The following is a 14,183-nucleotide window of genomic DNA, read 5'->3' as shown; positions in this document are numbered from 1 at the left end:
GGAGCTGGTGAAGGACAGGGAAGCCTGGCATGCTGCAGTCCATGGGGTCACAAAGAGTCCAACATGACTGAGCGACTGAACAACAGCAGCAGAAAGCCAGCCTGTTCCACTACGCTTTCTTGTTTGTCACGCTTGAGGAAATCTGATCTAATGTAAGAGCAGCAACCACAGCCACACAGCTGGCCAGCTGCCACAAATCGTCCCCACCTGCTCTTAACCTCTTCAAGCTCCTTTCCTACGCTGCTGCCTCCAGACACCCCACACAGAACGCATCCTTGAGGACCCTTTCATGTCACCACCTCTAGTTCACTGCTTGCCGAATGACCCACCCGCCCGGGAGCAGCTGCCCCACTGGTGCTTCCACATAGAAATGAGGGTCACCTCTTCCCTGGTGGCTCAGCTGGTAAAGCATCTGCCTGCAATGCGGGAGACCTGGGTTTGATCCCTGGGTTGGGAAGATCCCCCTGGAGAAGGGAACGGCTACCCACTCCAGTATTCCAGCCTGGAGAATTCCATGGACTGTCTAGTCCATGGGGTCACAAAGAGTTGGACACGAATGAGTGACTTTCACTTTCACTTTTCTCACTTCTCTTTTTGACGCCAATGAGGACTCCACCTGAGTTTGTTTTTTTGTTTTTTGTTGTTTTTTTTTTTAGTTAAAGATGCAGAACCTCTCAGAGTTGAATTGCTAATCAGCATCTATAGGGTAAAAGTGACAGAAAGTATGGATGTCCTCCCGCCAGCTGGGGTCTTTCATAGCCCTGCTTTGAACCATGGCCTCTGCAATGGCCCAGCTGGGGAGGTGATTCCACTTCTCCTTTGAGCCACTTCTCTTGAGTCTGGCTGTCCTTGAGTGTTTCTGTGGGGACAGCAAGTGGGGGCTCCCCCCACTGCCCTGAACTCACCTAAAGGGATGGACTGCTTTTGAAGGACCTGGAGGGCTGATCCCCTTCTTCTTCATCTTGCACCCACTGTTTATTCCTTGTCCTTTTACGTCTGAGGGTCTTCACTGGGGTCTGGAGGGCAGGGGTGCAGCAGACAGAGGCCTAGAAGGCTGTATGCAAACACATTCAACCTGAATGAACCAAAAAGAGAGAAAACAAACCTTTAAAAAAATGAACTCCCTTAAGAGAGTCCCTAGGGGGTCTGTAGCCCTGGCTGCTTCTCTCAAGACTGCACACTCTGCTCGGTGGGAGCAGATGGCCTGCTGGAGACTTCAGGCAAACTTCCTGTTACTCTGCTGAGACCATGAGGCCCTCCCTAGTCTCTGCCTGCTGTGCCAGTCTGGGTTGCGGAGTCTTGGGCCTACTGGGCTCCCAGTCCAGGCTAGAAGAGACCACAAGAGCCAGAGCCAGCAGGAGGAGTCTGGGCCCCCTCCCCACCCACACCCCCACCAGGGCCCCTGCTGCCAGAGGAAGAGCATCACCTTGTTATGCGAAGACCAGAGTCGAGAAAGGCCTGGCCCCAAGCCAGCCCAGACCCAGCAGGTCAGTCCAGCCCTCTGGCTCTCAACCCTTTGTCGGGAGTGCACTGGGGGAGGGGAAGGCACAGCAGAGGGGCACAGCTGCAGAGTTGCAGGGGGGTCCAGCCACCCAGAGCAGGAAGGGGCTTCAGATTCAGGGGACCCCCCCTGCTGGCAGAGAGCAGAGGCTAAGGGGGCACGGGACCCAGTTGAGGAAGGAGGGTCAGGGCAGCAAAGCCTGGATTACTGACCTGGGGACCACATCACTCTTCCCTTGGTATCTCCTTTAGCATCCGTACAGTGGGAGCATGACCCCTGCCCTGCCACCTCACGCTCCAGCCTTGACCTCAGCCTTCTCACCTCTGATCCGCCTGACCAGCCCTCCTTCTCTCTCAGACCAGCTCCTGCTGTCCCCCCAGGCCCTGGGGTGGTGGAAAATGCCTTTCCCCCCAGCCCCCACCCACACAGAATAGGCCAATTCACCAGAAGAAACACCAGCACTACCCAGTTCCAAATGCCCTGGGAAGAGACTGAATGGCCAGCCGGGCTCATGCGCATCTAGGCAGAGGTGTCTTGTTGAACCACAGGTAGTGACCCAGGACCAATGTGGTGGAGCGGGTAGAACGGCTGCAGGCAGACAGATGGCTGTGGCTAAGGGGCTTTGGAGGATGCTCCAAAAACACGTCCAGCCTGAGATGCCATCTTACATCGAGGGATGTCGGAACAGAGCTGATGAGCTGAGGCATGGACACACCGAGCGGGAGCAGCTGATGCGACTTTGAATGTGGTATCTGCAGGAGTCCGGAGTCTCATGCTCTGGAGAGGTCCAGCTGGAGGTGTGCTTCTGGGAGCATCAGCTTCCAGGAGGTAAGTGAGCCACGGGGAGGAGATGGCCCACGGCGAGAGGGAGGGGAGCAGGGGCTGGAAACGGGCAGCGAGGAGTGCCAGGGATGAGACTGGCAGGAGATGGAAGAGGGGAGGCAGGAGAGGCAGGAAAAGTGAAAAATACAAGGCAAGATGGAATCCAAAGGAAGAGGAGAAAAGGGCTGGTGTTGTCAGAGGTCAGGCAAATGAAGCGGGAAGGGTGAAGAGCTGGGAATGGGTGTGAACAGAGATGCCCAGGGAGGGGTGATGCTGAATCTGGAGGGAGAGGTGGGCGATTCCCAGGTGGAGAAAGGGTGAAGCCCAGGATGAAGAATCGTCACATGCAAAGACACAGCAGGAACGCAATGCATTGGGGGCACCTGAAGCAATATGGAATTGGCAATGAGTGGGATGCGGGTGGCAGAGGGGTGTGGGAAGTGGAAGTGGAAGTGAAGAGGGAGAAAGCAACCACACCTGGAGAGGTGTCTTAGGGCAGGTTGAGCTGTCCACATCTTCTGTGATCAGGGTTGGCAAACTGCAGTCCACAGCTGAATCTAGCCTGCTGCCTATTTTTGTAAACGTTTTATTGGAACACAGTCCCACCTAGGCTAGCATGGCAGGGTCTACCATATGGCCTTAAACTGTGTGCATTTGGCCCTCTACAGAGAAAGTTTGCCACCCTCTGTAGACAATGTTTCACCACTGAGCAAGAAGAACAAGAGGATCAGAGACCTGGCCGGCGCAGGGTAGGCAGAGGTGGGGTGAGTGAGACTAGAGACAGGCAGAGGGTGAGGAGCTGTGGCTGCCATCCTGGTGAGAGCTAGTGCTGACCTGGGCTAAAGCGGTCAAGGTGAGGGGGCTTAGCTTTACAGGAAAGGCAAATAAAATCCTTCGAGGTAGTCTGAAGCACTGGGTTGAAAAAGATGTTGTTGTTTAGATGCTAAGCCATGTTCAACCCTTTGTGACCCCATGGACTGCAGCACACCAGGCTTCCCTGTCCTTCACCATCTCCCAGAGTTTGCTCAAACTTATGTCCATTGAGTCAGTGATGCCATGCAACCATCTCATCCTCTGCCACCCCCTTCTCCTCCTGCTCTCAATCTTTCCCAGCATCAGGGTTTCTTCCAGTGAGTCAACTCTTTGCATCAAGTGGCCAAACTATTGGAGCTTCAGCATCAGTCCTTCCAATGAATATTCAGGGTTGATTTCCTTTAGACTTGACTGGCTTGATCTCCTTGCTGTCCAAGAGACTCTCAAGAGTCTTCTCCAGCACCATAATTCGAAAGCATCAGTTCTTTGGTGCTCAGCCTTCTTTATGGTCCAACCCTCACATCCATATATAACTACTGGAAAAACCACAGCTTTGACTATAAGGACCTTAATTGACAAAGTGATGTCTATGTTTTTTAATACCCTGTCTAAGTTTGTCATAGTTTTCCTTCCGAGGAACAAGTATCTTTTGATTTCATGGCTGCACGAGAAAGATGCATGAGAAAGATGCAAACATCAGCAAGAAAGATGTCACCAAGTCACAAATATCATGTGGAGAAGGGCAAGAAAGAAGAGAGAGGCACAAGGACCACAATATTTTGCTTCTAAATTAAAATATCTGTTTCTGTTTCATTGAAAAAAAATATGAAACTTTGGCCACTGGAATTTCTTCTTTGCTGAAAGATGCTTTATAATAAAGAAATACTCTTGGGATTTGCTCACATCTGAAGATTCTGAACAACTGCCTTTTTTCTCCTTCTTAATGACAGGAAATAGGAGATTTGACGGGGTGTTTAACCAGACTTGCAAGCCCAGTCTGCATCTTGAAAGAGGAAATGACCAGAGGTGGAGTTAGGGGTGGGGAAGGGGGAAGAGTGAGGCCTGAGATGCCTGTGTTGCAGATCCCAGGAGTCAGCTCTGGGCTTTGATCTGCAGGGTCCAGAGGAGGAAACTCATGGGCCAGAGGAGAGGCACGGCCTGGGTGAGCTGGCAGGAAGCCTGGGCTACGAACAACAGGCAAAAAGGCTTGGGAGTCATCCCTGTTGCCTGCATAAGCAGGAGTTCTGTCCCAGGGGGCAATCTGGATGTTTGATAACTTGAGAACAGACAGAAGAAGCTGTGAAGAAATGATGTGGGTTACTGGGGGTGGTTAGCCTGTGGGCCTCAGTGGGACAGGAAGTGGGACCTGAGAAAGTAATGTGACAATGCCTGATCAGCCCAAGCTGGGGAAAGGAAATATTAAGCCTCATCTTCTTCTGGGTGAGCGAAGCGGGCATGGTGGGATCCTGCTGTCCCAGTGTCAAGGCAGAGGTGCAGGCAGGGCCGCAGCAGTCTGTGGGCTGAACTGACCAAGACCCGGGCATCATCTCCCCTGAAACCTGGGGCCTCCTCTGAGACATCTGTTGACTTAAAGACACAGTAAGAGCTGTAAATTTAAGTTTTATTCAGGGTCTTGCTGAAGACAATAACCTGGGAGACAGCCACTCAGCAGCTCAGAGGAAACTACTCTGAAGAAATTGGGGAGAAACCAGTTTCTGTATGATTTTTGGCTAGGAAATACATCTGGGCCAGCACACATCTTGGTAAAAGATAACTGCTAATCACGAAGAACAGATATCTCAAGTTCATGATTTTAGTGCTTTCCTATGAATGGGAAGATGCAAAAATACTCCCCTAAGCTGTGCATCTAACTATCCAGGGGCCCGTTTAATCAAAGCTGCTAAGCTGCTACGTCGCTTCAGTCGTGTCCGACTCTGCGCAACCCCATAGATGGTGGCCCACCAGGCTCCCCCGTCCCCGGGATTCTCCAGGCAAGAACACTGGAGTGGGTTGCCATTTCCTTCTCCAATGCATGAAAGGGAAAAGTGAAAGTGAAGTCGCTCAGTCGTGCCCGACTCTTAGTGACCCCATGGACTGCAGCCCACCAGGCTCCTCTGTCCATGGGATTTTCCAGGCAAGAGTACTGGAGTGGGGTGCCATTGCCTTCTCCAAAGCACAGGGTGCCTAATCCTGTTTTTCTTCCTGAACTCTTCTCGGGGCACACTGTTGGTGGGAATACAGTGGGTTAAGACATTGGCCCTTGTAGAACTCAGTGGTGAGCCACACTCTTTGTTCTTCGTTCACGCGTCTTTGGCTGCAAGTATGCAGGATGGCTATGAAATAAACTGTCGGCACATGAGGAATAAAATGAGAGGACTGTTCCCTTCCTTACCCAGAAAGACAGACGGGCCTTCATGTTCCCTCACCAGGCTCTCAGAGAGAGAGGAAAGGCTGGGGAAGCAGACTGATTCCTGGTGCTTCAGGGGCTGCCCAGCCCCAAGAAAAATCCACTTGAGTTGCCTAAGGCCTGGCAGGGCCAGAGCCCAGGCCTCGGTCTCCTCCAGTGGGAAGGCCAGACTGCCCAGGGGACATGGCATGAGCCCTGGACAAGTCCACAGAGCGCCCCCCCCCGGCACCCAGGCTCAAGACCAGGGTGGGGGGATCCCAGTGTATGCCTGTGACCGCCCAGGAAGAGCCTGTGGGGACATCTGGGAGCCCCTGGAGGCGGGGGCAGTGATCAGGGAACTGTGGCCTAGGCCCCTTCTCCTGTTCCTGTTCCCCTGAAAGCCTTTTGATTCCTGATGAGCCCATGGAGTTGGTGGGGGAGGAGGGGTCCTCAGAAATAAAAAATGAACAATCCCCCTCAGGGAGATACAAGCTCCAGGTCAGATTAGTTTAGGGGAATGATGTTGGTTGTTTCTTTTCCATTCCAGTGTTAAGGGTACAAGAGTAACAGACCCTAACTTTTACCCCAAAAGGCAATTTATTGGAAAGAGGATCAGGAAACAGAAAGAAACCAAAGGTGGAGGTACAGCACAGTGTCTGGGCCCTGGGATGCCAACAAAAATAAGCAGTGCCCCTTGGCTGGCCTCTGCTTCTTTGCCCCCAGGTGTGCGGCATGACCAGAACTAACTCCTGTTGAGCAGTTACTATGTGCCAGGCACTTACAGAATGGAGAACTTAATATGTGTTGTTAAATCCTCAACACACCCCCCTAAAGTAGGTATTGATAGTATCAATCTCATTTAGCCAGTTTCACATCGAAGCACAGAGAAGCTAAGCCACTTGCTGAAGGTCACACAGCCAGGACATGGAAAGCCATACCCTCTCCACCGCTCTACTGTGCCACCTCCAAAGAAACAAGGGTCACCATGAACTGCATGAACCTCCTAGATGTGTCTTCCACCCTTAGCTACCCCTCTCAAAATAACTTGACAAGTCACCAGGGAAGGCAGGCAGGAAGACGGCAGATGGGTTGCTGCTATGCACCTGTGTGTATCACAGTTTACACACTTTGCATGTGTCCTCATCTCAACCTCACAATTCCTGGAGCAAACAGAACCCAGCAACGAAGTGACCCGCCTGGAGCCACCGCAGCTGAGGAGGGCTGGGGCCATCTGGGGCCTAGAGGCGGGGTGTGTTTCTCGCTCTCCCCATCCTTGGCCACCGCAGGGGGTGCTCCTGGCCCGCGTGGGTGCAGCAAAGACTGTCCCTGTTTGTATCTTCCCCGGGGCCATCGGGCGCCAGATAAGCACCAACGATGTGCACGGCCTTTGGGATGGATCGATCCGAGTGCCGTGTTCAGGTTCTCCAGGTCTTCAGGTCCTGACGCTATGGGTTTGGGGCAGGAGTGAGGTCTGCTTCAGAAACTTGCAGGCACCTGCAGGGCCGGCCTGCGGGAGCCGCCCTCTCTGCGGCTGGAGCAGCTGAGCTCACTTCCGGTCTCAGTTCTGCTCTGGGCTGGGGAGCCGGGGAGGCGGGGGAGGGGGCCGGCGAGGGCGGGGGGCGGCCGTGGCGCGTCCTTCCGCAGAGGATGGGTGTGCCCGGGGCGGGGCTGGACTGCGGGGGCAGGAGGTGCTGGAGGGGAGGGGGCATTGCTGGGGCAGTTCGGACCCTTTCGCTTCCCTTCGCGGAGGCGGTGGGTGGATGAAGGTCTGGGCAGACGGGCTCGTGGGGCTCTCAGAGGCGCTAGGGGCTGAGGTCCAGGTTGCCCGGGAAGAGCAAGAGGCCTGCGATTGACCGCCCAGCTTGGAGAAGTGTAAGGAGCTTTCTGGGGCCCTTGCTCTGGGGAAGGGACATTGTTCTTTCTCTGGCATGATCTTTCAAACCAGAAAAAAGGAAGTTGAGCCCTAGCCAGGGACTCCAGTTAGACCTGCACGCATGTCCCAAGGGGTCAGGGAACTGCGAGCTGCCAGGTAGAGACCACCTCCCGCCTGACATGGTCAAGCTGGTGTAATGCGAAGGAAAAAAGAGGAATGGGTTTTTCTTTCCTGAGAACGAAGAAGATAGAGAACAGTGAGCAGGCCTGATCACTCCTAGGTTTTACTTTCACTGTTACTAATCTGTTGTCTACAACTGAGTTTGCTTTTCTGCCTCCTAGCTCTGGGTAAGCTTCATTCTGCATCTATTATCCTTTGACTCTATGCTAATTACATCCTGTATCTGTTCTCACCTTTACAGCACTCTCTTCCTCGCTGTTTTTTTTTTTTTTTCCCCTCTCTTTTTGCATTATACAAAGAAAGCCCAGTACAATTCACAAAAGACAATGGACCCAACTACTGGGCTACCTGATGCCAGCCTCTGACTGTTTTTGAAACAGTTCAAGAATTATACAAAATCCTTATACCTTTGTTCCTCATCACCAACCCAGAACTTGGAACCCTCATCTATATAATCCCCTAGACTCCCCCTGGAAGAGGGGCACAATTCTTGAGGCATGAGCCTGCTGCGTCTTCCTTCCGCCGGCAGAAGATTAAAACCACCTTTCTATTTCCTCCAAACTCTGTCTCCATGTTTTTTATCTGGCTTCGGTGGGTAGAGAATGCCAAGATTTTGGCGGCATCAAAGCCGGATGTCCCATCGAGGGGCCCCAGCTGAAAAGTGACGGTCGCAGGGTAAGAGAGAGAGAGAGAGAGAGTGTGTGTGTGATGGAGGAGGCGTGTCTCCAAAATTACACACCTGATCCCCGTGCTCTTTCCAGAAACACACAGGAGCTAAAGACCAGGCACTGCAGAGCCACTTCCTCCCCTTCATCCCGGCGGGCAAGGTCTTCAGAGACCCCTGGCACCCATCCCCCGCCAGAAACAGGAGGGGTTTGCGTGAGATGATCCCTGAAGGGCTCCCACCTCTGACCCCCAAGACCATGAGTTGAACCCCCTGGACTGTGTGCAGAAAATGCAAGGAGGAGGAGGGAGCAAGCCAGATTCCAGGAGGGCTTGTTTAGGAGTGAGCCCTGTGTCTGCCCACAACTTCTATTTAGAGGCAGGGTACCGGATCCACATCTTCATCCACTCACACTAAAATCTGAAACATACCACACTGACCCTTATGAGATTCCAATAAACCGCACCTTCCCACCCTCTGCTTCCCCTGGTCCCCCAGGTCTGTCCTGCTCTCTCTTGATTTCATTCAGGTCTCTGCCCAGATGTCCCTCAGAGAGGTCTTTACTGACCTCTTGATCTAACAGGTAAGTCATTTTGTAATGTAGGTATGTTCCATGCAATGTGTAGGAAATACTTGTACTTAAAAAAAAAAAAATTGCTGTGAACCAAAGACTGAAATTGAATTAGGCATCCTGTATTTTTATTGCTCAATCCGGCAGCCCTAAGGCACGGGGACCCTGTACCCCAACCCCCTGACAGTGGGGCCGTTCGCTATTGGAGTTGCCAGGAGCAGCTGCCACTCCTGCCCTGAAAAGAAGGCGCGTCCTCTTCCAGGGCACCCTGCTTGGGAATTTCCATGCTAGAAACAAAACCTAAGGGCTTTCTTCACTTGAATTCTCTTCCTTTGGGCTTCCCAGTGGTGCAGTGGTAAAGAATCTGCCTCCCAATGCAGGAGATGCACGTTCAATCCCTGGGTAGGAAAGATCCCCTGGAGGAGGAAATGGCAACCCACTCCAGTACCCTTGCCTGGAGAATCCCTTGGACAGAGAAGCCTGGCGGGCTTCAGTCCATGGGGTCACAAAGAGTCAGACACGACTGAGCGACTGAGCACACATTCTCTTCCTTTGCTCCGCTTGCTGCCTCAGATGCTCAGGTGTTCTGCCCGGACCCCAGGTTCTGCCTGGACCTGCAGTTGACAAGTGTGGGTACACTGTCCTCAGGCAAATGTTCTGTGCAACAGTCAGGAAGGGGGAAATCCCCCCCACCCCTGCCACCACTCATGGGTTCTTTTGGTTGCTCTAATAATTCAATTGACACAAGACAAATTTTTAAAAATTAATTCATATGCATGGAAGGCTCAGTGGTAAAGAATCTGCCTGCCAATCGGGAGAGCAGGAGACGCTGGTTCAGTCCCTGGGTTAGGAAGATCCCTTGGAGGAAATGGCAACCCACTCCAGTATTCTTGCCAAAGGGCCTAGTGAGCAGAGTCTGACAAGGCTGAGCACCTGAGCATGCACGCTCATAGAAATGGGACTCCCGAAATAACCAAAACAGGATGTTTATATATCATTTTTAAACAGTTAATTACTTGGTATTAACAAAAGAGCTTGTACTTGGGGTTGCAGACTAATGAAGTAACACAGTTTGTTTACGCATCTTTCTTAGCCTTGGATTCCCTAACTCTGGTGATAAGAATGCTTTTTATCCTTCCTGTACAGGGAAGATACCTTCACATGGGAGATTTATTTCCCACTTTTAGGGGAAATAGGGGAGTCAGAGTGGGTTTTTTAATTATTTATCTATGTACTTACTTGACTGTGTCGGGTCTTAGTTCTGGCACGTGGGACCTGTGCTGAGTCACGCGGGATCTTTTGATGCTGTGCCCAGACAGATTCTCTAGTTGTGGCCACGGGCTCAGCAGTTGCTCCAAGGCATGTGGGTTCCCTAAACAGGGATCGAACCCGGCTCCCCTGAATTGAGGAGACTTCACTAGTAGCCCAGTGGTAAAGAATCTGCCTTGCAATTCATGTGACTCGGATTCGATCTCTGGTCAGGGAACCCACATGCCTTGGAGCAACTGCTGAGCCAGTGGCCACAACTAGAGAGGAGAGGAACTTTGGACCCAGATGTGTGCAGAAGGAAGGCTAGGAGAACCCACAGGGAGCAGCCAGCCGTCTAGAAACCAAGGAGATTCTCCTCCCCAGCCTGCTGACAACTTGATCTTGGACTTCGAAGCCTCCCGAACTGTGAAATGACACTTTCAGCTGGTGAAGCACCCCCCAGTCTGCAGCCCTTTGTTACAGCAGCCTGACAACCAATGCAGGTGCTGGTCTCAGAGCCCAGCGGCTGGCTCTGCCCTCTCTGGCTGGTGCCTCCCACCTTGCAGTCCACCCAGTCTTGGGGCGGGGGGCGGTCTCCACAAAGACAAGTTTGTGGTGAAGCCTCAGGTCACCCTGGGCTTCTCGGCTCCCTTAACTCTTGTCCTAGCAACAGGAAATTCAGACCAGCTAGAGCTGGAAAAGCCTTGTGGGCACATAAATAAAGCAGCATGGAGGTGGACTTTTCGGTGTCCAGAGCTGGTCTGTGCTCGCGTGACAAACCTCAGTGAGGCAACACACTCACTCACACACAGTGGCCGAAACTGTTTTATTTCTCTTCGTGTTCCCAGCACCTGGTACACAGTAGGTGCTCAGTAAGTGTCAGCCCTTCCTACAGTAAAACACAAACATCCTACTTCAGGCGGCAGAGAAGGATAATTAACAAGCTGGGAAGGATCCACTTGGAGTGGGCAGTTTGATCTGGGGTTTTAAGCACCTGGACTGGGTGTCAGGAACTCCCCACCCTGGAGCCGGTATCTGCTGCTGGGTGACCTCAGACAACTCCCACCTCCGCTCTCTGGGATTCGGGTTTTTATAAAACGGGGAGTCTTAGTACCTGATGAGGGGCCCATGGTCTGGAGCTCTGCGCTTGTGGGAGGGGCTGGGCATCAGTGGAGAGGTCCCAGGGCCCCGAGCCCAAGATTTGCTATCAATGCTGGCATATAATAGGAAAGAGCAGACAGACACTGCTGGGGGGCGGAGAGACCCTGGAGGCAGCAGGTGAGCAGCACACTGGGCCCAGGCTCAGGGGACCCTGGGGCTGGAGGTGAGTGAGAAGCTCCGGTCAGACAATGTCTCCCTGTCCAGCCACTTTCACTCCCAGCTTGGCCTGCTGGTCGCACTGAACACACGCTGTGCTTTGGCCCCTATTCGAGCCACGTTTGTCACCGGTGAGTCATGAGGAACAGGACTGCCTTAAGAAGTCAACTCCAGTCTTCTTGGGGGTCTGGGGGTCCAGACAGTTGGGGGACCACCCCTCCTCATGGATGACTGGGAGGGCCATGCAGCAAACCGCCCCTTCTCCGGATGAGGCTGACCCGTGGAGGACCACCCAGTGCTGGTGTGGCCTCTTGGGGGGCTGTGGGTTGTGGGGCACAGGCCTGGCTTCAGCCCCCACCCCTCCACTCACCCCCCATCACGGACTAGAGTTAGGTGACTCCCAGATGGACCCCTCAGAAGGAGCTGCAAGGAGGGTGGTCAGCTGGGGGCTAACCTGAGTGATGGGATCAGCGTCAGCTTTTGAGTCACAGTCAAGGTCATCTTCCTCTTGGCCCCTTCAGCCAGTGACTAAGCCAGGTGAGGGCACCGTGGCCAGTTCCACCCTGCAGCCTCCTCTAATGGGCACTGAGAATCTGAGCATCCACTGGGCTGCTGAGACCAGAGGCAGCTTGCCAACTCCTCCTTCCAGCCCTGCTCACTCCCCTTTTCTCTTCTGGCATTCAGTTCAGTCGCTCAGTTGTGTCCGACTCTTTGTGACCCCATAAATCGCAGCACGCCAGGCCTCCCTGTCCATCACCAACTCCCGGAGTTCACTCAGACTCACATCCATCGAGTCAGTGATGCCATCCTGCCGTCTCATCCTCTGTCATCCCCTTCTCCTCTTGCCCCCAATCCCTCCCAGCATCAGAGTCCTTTCCAATGAGTCAACTCTTCGCATGAGGTGGCCAAAGTACTGGAGTTTCAGCTTTAGCATCATTCCTTCCAAAGAAATCCCAGGGCTGATCTCCTTCAGAATGGACTGGTTGGATCTCCTTGCAATCCAAGGGACTCTCAAGAGTCTTCTCCAACACCACAGTTCAAAAGCATCAATTCTTCGGTGCTCAGCCTTCTTCACAGTCCAACTCTCACATCCATACATGACCACAGGAAAAACCATAGCCTTGACTAGACGAACCTTTGTTGGCAAAGTAATGTCTCTGCTTTTGAATATGCTATCTAGGTTGGTCATAACTTTCCTTCCAAGGAGTAAGCGTCTTTTAATTTCATGGCTGCAGTCACCATCTGCAGTGATTTTGGAGCCCAGAAAAATAAAGTCTGACACTGTTTCCACTGTTTCTCCATCTATTTCCCATGAAGTGATGGGACCGGATGCCATGATCTTCATTTTCTGAATGTGGAGCTTTAAGCCAACTTTTTCACTCTCCACTTTCACTTTCATCAAGAGGCTTTTGAGTTCCTCTTCACTTTCTGCCATAAGGGTGGTGTCATCTGCATATCTGAGGTTATTGATATTTCTCCCGGCAATCTTGATTCCAGCTTGTGTTTCTTCCAGTCCAGCGTTTCTCATGATGTACTCTGCATATAAGTTAAATAAGCAGGGTGATAATATACAGCCTTGACGAACTCCTTTTCCTATTTGGAACCAGTCTGTTGTTCCATGTCCAGTTCTAACTGTTGCTTCCTGATCTGCATACAAATTTCTCAAGAGGCAGATCAGGTGGTCTGGTATTCCCATCTCTTTCAGAATTTTCCACTGCTGGCATTGTTCCCCCATAAATCTTTTGCACCCCCAACTCTGGCTCAGCGCTGGCCTCCTGGAGACCCTCACCTGATGCCCCTCATCCACACACTCTGTCTGCTTCCACCTCACGGGGTAGTGTCTGAGCCTCAGGTTCACCACTGGAGAGGGGCCGGAGGACCCGACCCTCGCTCCCCGTCACGGCACCCAGCACCCAGCAGGAAGGTGCCAGGAGTAGTGAGGGGCTTCCCACTCCGGAGGCCTCAGCATCTGCCCAACCAAAAGGCTGCCACTAAGAAACAAAATACAAACTCTAAAGAGACCCGGAGAGACTGGGCAGCCCGTAAACAACAAGCAATAAAGTCTGTCTGTTCTCCTAGGCACCCACCCTCCCGTCTCCCCTGCTGTGGGGCAAAAGAGGCTGCATGGGGTTCAGGGCACCCCCTTCTGATGTTTAGAATGCCCTTCCTCAGTCACTGCCTGCAGTTTGGGGAGCACACCTCTAGCCCCCAGGTTTAGAGAGCTCAGCCCCTCAGAGGCTGGCAGATGTGTCCTGTGCCCCAAAGGAGTCAGGTCCTGAGCAGCATCCACCACCACCCCCTTGAAACCCCTGAGAGCTTGCATGCCACAACTAGAGAAGCCCGCGTGCCCATGATTACAGAAGCTGGCAGGCCACAGTGCAGCCAAAATCACCTCCCACCTTGCCCCATAGAGGAGAGCAGACAGCTTTGGGCCTTCCCCAGGGCTGGTCTGGCTTCCTGCCCTGTTGCTAACACCCACTGCCCTGCATCCGAGAGGCTGTGGGTGCCTTGAGGGTCTCTCACATTTGTCCACATCCCTCCATCCCAGCTGGCAAGGGCCAGTGAGCGGTCATGTCCACCTTGTGGGGCGCTTCCTTGAAAGGCTCTGGACCACAGAGATCAGCCCGCCCACCGTCCCCACCGTGGGATCCCAGGGCACTCCAGTCCCTCTTCCTTTCGGGTGTGTGGAATCCTCTCCTGTTTCCTAAGTCCCTTCTCCAGGAAAAAACCCCCCATGCTTTCCATTTTTCCTCACATGACTGGACTTTGAATCCTCTCATCATTTTGGCCATTCATCCTGAATGTGTT

The 14,183-nt window shown here is 52.9% G+C and overlaps 2 long non-coding RNA genes across 2 annotated transcripts; both read left to right on the top strand.

Annotated features, from left to right (window-relative positions):
- The first annotated feature begins 471 nt into the window (after positions 1-471).
- On the top strand, positions 472-4,799 carry LOC102404620. Its single transcript, XR_003109492.2, has 3 exons — positions 472-1,487; positions 1,753-2,329; positions 3,760-4,799. It is a non-coding gene; the product is annotated as an uncharacterized LOC102404620 (long non-coding RNA).
- Positions 4,800-7,167: 2,368 nt separating this feature from the next.
- On the top strand, positions 7,168-10,797 carry LOC102404419. The gene is made up of 2 exons (XR_006551199.1): positions 7,168-7,394; positions 10,293-10,797. It is a non-coding gene; the product is annotated as an uncharacterized LOC102404419 (long non-coding RNA).
- The last annotated feature ends 3,386 nt before the right edge of the window (positions 10,798-14,183 follow it).

Source organism: Bubalus bubalis, chromosome 5 (assembly GCF_019923935.1).
Source record: "Bubalus bubalis isolate 160015118507 breed Murrah chromosome 5, NDDB_SH_1, whole genome shotgun sequence".
Classification (NCBI taxonomy): domain Eukaryota; kingdom Metazoa; phylum Chordata; class Mammalia; order Artiodactyla; family Bovidae; genus Bubalus; species Bubalus bubalis.
This window is presented reverse-complemented; position numbering and strand designations above follow the sequence as displayed.